General features: G+C 42.0%; 1 non-coding gene across 1 annotated transcript; it reads left to right on the top strand.

Moving 5' to 3' along the window:
• Window positions 1–1,137: 1,137 nt before the first annotated feature.
• On the top strand, window positions 1,138–1,244 carry LOC122317705. The gene has a single exon (XR_006244621.1). It is a non-coding gene; the product is annotated as a small nucleolar RNA R71 (small nucleolar RNA).
• Window positions 1,245–7,899: the final 6,655 nt, after the last annotated feature.

Genomic DNA, 7,899 nt, shown 5'->3' with positions numbered 1-7,899 from the left:
TTTTGAAGAATGGCACTGCATTCTTCAGAAAGCTTAACTGTTTCAAACTCCTCCAATCTTCTCTTCTTGGAAATGATGTCCTTCAGGAATTTGACATAGTTTGGCATTTGTTCCAAGGCATCTGCAAAAGGAATATTTATGTGAATTTTTTTTAAAATATCCAAAAACTTAGAAAATTGTTTATCTAATTTTTGCTTTTGAAAACGCTGAGGGTAAGGAAGTGGAGGAGCGAGAATAGGAGGATTGTCAGGAAATGAAATTGCTAGAGGCAAGTTGGTTTCATTGACAATCTTCTCTTCTTCCACTTGATCCTTGCTTTGGCCATTGTTCGCAGCGGTAGGGGTGGATTTGCTCTCTTTTAATGGTGACCTCTCAATTTCTTTTCCACTTCTAAGTGTGATAGCCTTGCATTGTTCCTTTGGATTCACTTCAGTGTTGCTAGGAAAAACTCCTCTTTGTTGGGCATTGATGGTCGTGGCTAGTTGCCCAATTTGCACTTCAAGATTCTTCATAATGGCTCCCATATTGCTACAATGAGTCTCAATATTGTCCAACCGTGAATCAATCTTTTTAAACCTTACATTGGTCTCCTGAACAAAGGAAACCATGGCATCCTCAAGTGATATCTTCTTCTCGCTTGGTTGGCTATCAAATCCTGGAGGATGTTGAGGTTGCAACACATTCTTTGTATTTCCATATGACAAATTCTCATGATTTCTAAGCCCTGAATGATAGTAATTTGGCATAGGATTATCACTATAGTTGTAGTTCCGATTGTTGATGTATTGAACTTGTTCTTGACTCGCTTCATTACTTGGAACTGTCATACTTGTAAATGCAACATATTCTGTACTTTGTGGCATTCTTTGTGTTGTCAAGGCTGAAATCTGATGAGATAGAGTAGCTACTTGAGCTGAAAGGGCTGCTATCGGCTCCAATTCATGAATTCCAGCAACTTTCTTAGCCAAAGTCCTCTCAGTTGGCCATTGATAGTTGTTTGAGGCCATCTCTTCCAAAAGGGCAGTAGCACCCTCAGCTGTCTTTGACATCAAAGTGCCACCAAAAGCAGCATCAACTATAGTTCGAGTTTGCCCATTTAACCCATTATAGAACATCTGAACTTGCAACCAATCTGGCAATCCGTGTTGTGGGCAACGTCGAACCAAGTCTTTATACCTCTCCCATGCTTCATAGAGTGACTCAAAATCATTTTGCTTGAACTGACCAATCTCACTCCTGAGTTGGGATGTTTTTGCAGGAGGAAAGAATTTAGCAAGAAACCTCTCAGCCATATCTTGCCAACTAAAGATGCTTCCTGGTTGTAGAGATTGTAGCCAACCTCTAGCATTGTCCCTCAAAGAAAAAGGAAACAATCTCAGTCTAATGGTGTCTTCAGTAACACTGTGACGCCCCCAAATCCCCACTCACAAACACGGGAAAATCAAGACGTCCGGATGATGAAATCACGGGTCATCATCCTATCGACGTGTGCCAAGTGTGTGTATAAGCGACGAATGTGCACGAGAAATACGCAGCGAAAAGCAAGTCAATAACTAAGTACCAGAATTTTTTCTTGTTTAATACAAAACTATTCAAAACATACATAAATAAATATTACAAGACACAAATATAATTTTAAATCAAATACAAAACATAACATCAGCATCCCGGCAGAGCGGCATCTTCGGGCTCAGCCTCCTCCTCCTCATCCTCGATCTCTGCACCAAAATCTACGGTACCAAAAATGGTGCCGCAGGTAAGTAAACTCCAAACACCACTAGATAAAAACATATAAAGCTCAAACAATATGCGTGAAAGAAAAACCAATGCACATGCGCCATAAAACCATGATTTTTCCACGCACGCCAAAAACCCATTTGGCCCAATAAAAACATATCCTTAAACCCAAGCCTCGCCATTATCCCAGATAATGACCCAAACCACCATTTTCCCAGAAAATGGATCAAAAGCCTCAAAAACCAAACATTGCCATTTTCCCAGAAAATGGCCCACATCCGAAAACCATAAAAACAAACCGGTTATGTATGCACCATGATCTCCCCTAGGGATCATCCACACACCCTGGCTCTGTGCCACACCGCATGTAATGACTACGTATGTGACACCTAAACGAGCAATGCCCAGACTCGCGCCCCGAGCGTACCTGGCCAGGCCATCCTCTAGTCCCCTCCACAAATTTTCGGTAATATCCGGCAAGTCCCAAGAAACTCCGGATCTCACACACTGTAGTCGGACGCTGCCATGACAAAATGGCTTCTACCTTACTAGGATCAACAGCCACTTCGTCTCGGGAAATCACATGCCCAAGAAATCTGACTTCCTCCAACCAAAATTCACACTTGCTGAGCTTGGCGTACAACTGGTGTTCTCTCAATTTTCCAAGTACCAGACGAAGATGATACACATGTTTTTCAACATCTCGGGAATAAATCAGAATATCATCAATGAATACTACCACAAAGGAATCCAGATAAGGTCGAAATATTCGATTCATTAAATCCATAAAAGCAGCAGGGGCATTAGCTAGCCCAAACGGCATCACCTTAAATTCATAATGCCCATATCTCGACCTGAAAGCAGTTTTAGGCACATCCTTGTCTCTGATCCTCAGCTGGTAGTATCCCGACCTCAAATCAATCTTCAAGAACACGGCTGCTCCTTGAAGCTGATCAAATAAATCATCTATCCGGGGGAGAGGATATTTGTTTTGATGGTCACCTTATTTAATTCCCGATAATCGATGCACATACAGAGGGTTCCATCTTTCTTTTTAACAAACAAAACTGGCGCACCCCACGGCGACGTACTAGGTTGAATAAATCCCTTATCTACCAGCTCTTGCAACTGAGTCTTCAACTCTTTTAATTCAGCCAGCGCCATGCGATAAGGAGCTTTATGTACCGGAGCCGCTCCAGGTTCCAAGTCTATAACAAACTCCATTTCCCGAACAGGGGGTAGTCTGGGCAAGTCATCCACAAACACATCGGGAAATTCTTCCACAACTGGAATGTCTGCTAAAGACTTCTTCTCAGACGGCGTAGACACCATCTAAACTAAGAATGCATCCACTCCCCATGCAATCTCTCTTCTTGCTTGAATTGCCGATATAATTACCGGCTTTTCTTTTAACTTACTCCCCGCAAATTCCAGACAATCACCATCTGGAAGCTGAAAGGTAATTACCCGACTTCTGCAATTAATACTCGCAGAATATCGATATAGCCGATCCATCCCGAGGATGATATCAAAACCCAACAGCTTAAACACCACCAAATCAGCATCCAAGAACCTTCCATCAAAATTTAACAGGCATCCCAACGCAACCTTGGAGCACCACACCATTTCACCATCGGGTAAAGCCACTACCAATGACTTTGGCAAATGTTCCGTGACCAAATTACACATCCGCGCAAACGTGGAAGATACAAATGACTGTGAAGCACCGGAATCAAATAAAGTGCATGCATAAAACTCATACAAACGGACTCTCCCTGAACCAAACACATAACCCATGAAATCCAAAAAAACAAAGCAAAAACCAAATACACCAAAAATTAAATCCAACATAAAATTAAATTAAATTAATCCATACCTGTAATTACTCCAGCATCATGGGTTGCTGGTGCCTCATCATCCACATCCCCGGGTGTGACAGCATAAACCCGGGCTTGCACTGCTTGCCTTGGATTTGTTCTTCCACCACGGCTTCCTTGAACTGGTCTTGGACACTCTCGGGCAAAGTGACCGTACTGGCCACAATTATAACATCGAGCCCCACCAAAAGGGCACTCACCCACATGGGCTCTATTACAAACTCCGCAAACAGGCACACGTCCTCCCATGCGAACACCTGAGGATGCTTGGGGTCGAGTTCCGGTCTGCTGAACAAATTTCTGAGGCGAACCCGAGCTGCTTCCTTCACCAGAAAAACTCCGCCTCTCCAGTGAAGTGTGGGGTCCTATTAGCCAGAAAGCGCTCATAGGTGCATCCGGCTTGCACCATGCTACTAGATCCCCCCGGGTAAAGCCAACTCCCTGATATGGCCAAGGACCTCCTGGTTGATGCCAAAGTCCTCCTTGCTGCGGACAAGGCCCTCCTTGTGGCGGCCAGGAACCCCCTTGTTGTGGCCAAGGTCCTCCTGGTTGTGGCCAAGGCCCTGCCTGCTATGGCCTAAAATTTTGCTGCATAAACTCCGTCATCTACCGTATTGCTTGGGCTATGGAGTCATCTCTTGATGCATTGTCCCGTGGCTCCTGAGTAGATTTCCTTGGTCTCACCATTTTTCCTGCCACCACAAACTTTGACCCCCTTTAAGAAAAAAAAAAACAAATAAAACCAACAACAAACAAAAACAAAACCAAAGACCAACACCACATCACAAGAAACAAAAGAAACCAGCTTGCAAAAACATAACTAAATAAATAAACAAACACAAGCAAACTAGCTCAAACAAATAAAACAAATAAACAAAACAAATAACATAATTTTTAGAACACAACCTTAAAAAAAATTCTGGTACTACCTACGGGACATGTGGTTTTACCCAGAGCCAAACCGCTTTGATACCACCTGTGACGCCCCCAAATCCCCACGCACAAACACGGAAAAATCGAGACGTCCGGATGATGACATCATGGGTCATCATCCTATCGACGTGTGCCAAGTGTGTATATAAGCGACGACTGTGCACGAGAAATACGCAGCGAAAAGCAAGTCAATAACTAAGTACCAGAATTTTTTCTTGTTTAATACAAAGCTATTCAAAACATACATAAATAAATATTACAAGACACAAATATAATTTTAAATCAAATACAAAACATAACATCAGCATCCCAGCAGAGCCGTATCCTCGGGCTCAGCCTCCTCCTCTTCATCCTCGATCTCTGCACCAAAATTTATGGTACCAAAAATGGTACCGCAGGTAAGTAAACTCCAAACACCACTAGATAAAAACATATAAAATTCAAACAATATACGTGAAAGAAAAACCAATGCACATGTGCCATAAAACCATGATTTTTCCACGCACGCCAAAAACCCATTTGGCCCAATAAAAACATATCCTTAAAACCAAGCCTCGCCATTATCCCAAATAATGGCCCAAACCACCATTTTTCCACAAAATGGATCAAAAGCCTCGAAAACCAAACATCGTCATTTTCCCAGAAAATGGCCCATATCCGAAAACCATAAAAACAAACCGGTTATGTATGCACCATGATCTCCCCTAGTGATCATCCACACACCCTGGCTCTGTGCCACACTGCAGGTAACCACTACGCATGTGACACCTAAACGAGCGATGCCCAGACTCGCGCCCCGCGTGTACCTGGCCAGGCCATCCTCTAGTCCCCGCCACTCTAGGGACCACGGAGTCGTCACAACAGCGTTACCGTATCGTGTGATCCGGTCGTCGTCCTGAGACAACCTAGGGGATGTCACTCAGTATTATCCACTCCCGAGTGACCAGAGGAGCTCCACCGAGATAATAACCCATCCCGGCTTGGGCTCATGAGACACACGCACCCAAAAACCATTTACGCCAATAAAACGAGATTTTCTCGATTAAAATAAAATGCATATAAACACAATATGCAACTCACGCCTCATGGCTCAAATAATCAAGCAAACACAAACAAGCAAAACCAAGCACTCCGTCCTCAATCCATCCGACCCCCGAACTCTGTCTGGAATCAGCCAACCAACAACAATTAATTATTGAAAGAGCAAAATATATTTAAATCTATAAGTAGGGTTTGGAAAATACTTACAGTGCTATTTGGTATTTTTAGAAAACACGCGGCATTGCAAACGGCAGAAGGAAAGCAATGTAACAGTGAAAATTCACTGTGGCCGTAGGTTGTAAAATATCCACTTTTGAACGGGGACAAACCAAGGCTCGGGATTGATAGGGAAGGGTCTAAGGATGTTTATGATGCTAATGGAAGTAAAGTTTGGCCGTGGGTGGAGGCAGAAACGACGGAGGAAGGCCGGATTTTCCAAAATGGAAAGCTAGCTCGTGGGAGCTATTCCAGTGACTATTAGAGGCCGGAAATGGGTGGGTTAGGACAGCAAGGAGTCGGTGATGAAGTGGTGAAGAGGTGGTGGTCGGAGGTGGAGCGACGGCGGCGAATCGGAGCAAAATTCGTGAGGCTTGTTGGGCTTTTTCCGGCCAAACGGCAGCTCCGTTGGCTGTGAAAATTGGTGGGGTGGTTCATCAGAGGGAGGGGAAGATTTTGGTAGGGGTGGTGTGCCACACGGTGGCCGGCGGCGGTGGGTCTAGGCTGATGAAGTTTCCGGCGTGGGAGAGGAGAGAGAGAGAGACGAACGGGGGGGTTACGTGAGGGAAGAGGGGAGGAAAAAGGAAGAAGAAAAAGAAAAAGAAAAAAGAAAAAGGAAAGAAAAGAGAAAAAGAGAAAAAGGAAAAAGGGAAAAGAAAAGATGTAGGAAAGAAATGAGGTCCAATCCTCACTCCAGAAAGCAAAACAAATCCGCCGAAAACGAGATTAAAAAACCGTAAAACGACTAATTAAATTAAACACCGCATCAAATAAATAAAAACCAATTAAAATACATTAATTTAAAATAAATAAACTAATATATTAATTAAATTAAAAACAACCCTTCAGTGAAAATACACGTAAAAGTGGGTCATCACAAACACCATTAATCTTCACAGTGTCACAAATCTCCAAGAACATTGCCAAATGAATATTGGGATCGTTCAGTGGCGATCTGCTGAATTGAGCCTGCTGCACCATGCTAATCAAAGCTGGTTTGAGCTCAAAGTTGTTGGCATTAATTGTCTGTGGCATTATGCTCGAGTAGTTTCCATTCACAATTGGTCGTACATAGTCCTTCAAGGTGCGTGGTAGTGCCTCACGTTCTTCTTCAGCCATGGCTAGTATCTTATTTCTTCTTAGTGATCTAAGAGTTCTTTCAATCTCCGGATCAACAAGAATAATATCACTAGATCTAGCACGGCGCATCCAACGTCAAAAACACACCTGTAGAGCAAAGATAAAATAAAATTCTAAATTAAAACCACGATTACTTTGTATCGATATTGACAAAAAGAATAAGAATAAACCAATCCCCGGCAACGGCGCCAAAAACTTGATTGGTGCAAAACTGCAAGTGCACAGTATCGTAGTTTTATAATGAAGTGATAAGAAGAGAATCGTCCTCAGGGATTGGTACCTTACTATTGCCAAATACCAAAATTAACTAATCTCGATTTTATCTAGAGTAATCACTAAGATTTTTTGTAGTTGCCTATTAAACTAAGATCAATTCAAAGAGTAATACACAAATGAAATAAAACTGACGTTGGAAGATCAAATTAATGGGAAAGAAAACTTCTAGAAAATCGATTTCACCTAATTCTTCACTATGCTTTTCTCATCCAGCTAACTTAATTTAATTCTTTTTGTTCATTAGCAAATCTCTAATCCATCCAACAGCCTCTTTCGATAGTCAATTGGAAATTATTCTTGTTCATCAATTCACACAAGAATATGCAAAGTAATAAAGCAAGAAAGCAATAAGACCAATGATTTAATTACTACATAGGTTCATACAAGTCTTTCAATCTCTATAATTACCTATGCTGAAATATTCAAGATCTACCCTATGATTCCCTCTTTCGATAGCAAATCACAAGATTAAATATCATCTAATCAATGGCCAGTTAATTAGAAGCAATAAACTCAGAATAAATCAGATAAACAAAGAGAGAATTGCCTTAAATTAGCATAGACAATCAAGCATAGTTCAGAAATAGGTTACATCGTTTTCCTAAAATGAATAAAATTTAGCTCATGCTAGAAATGGAATTCAACATAAACGAATTCACCATAATTGTTCTGAGAAGAT

This window comes from Carya illinoinensis, chromosome 7, assembly GCF_018687715.1.
Source record: "Carya illinoinensis cultivar Pawnee chromosome 7, C.illinoinensisPawnee_v1, whole genome shotgun sequence".
Classification (NCBI taxonomy): Eukaryota; Viridiplantae; Streptophyta; class Magnoliopsida; order Fagales; family Juglandaceae; genus Carya; species Carya illinoinensis.
The sequence above is the reverse complement of the archived record's forward strand: the minus strand, read 5'-3'. Positions and strand labels throughout refer to the sequence as shown.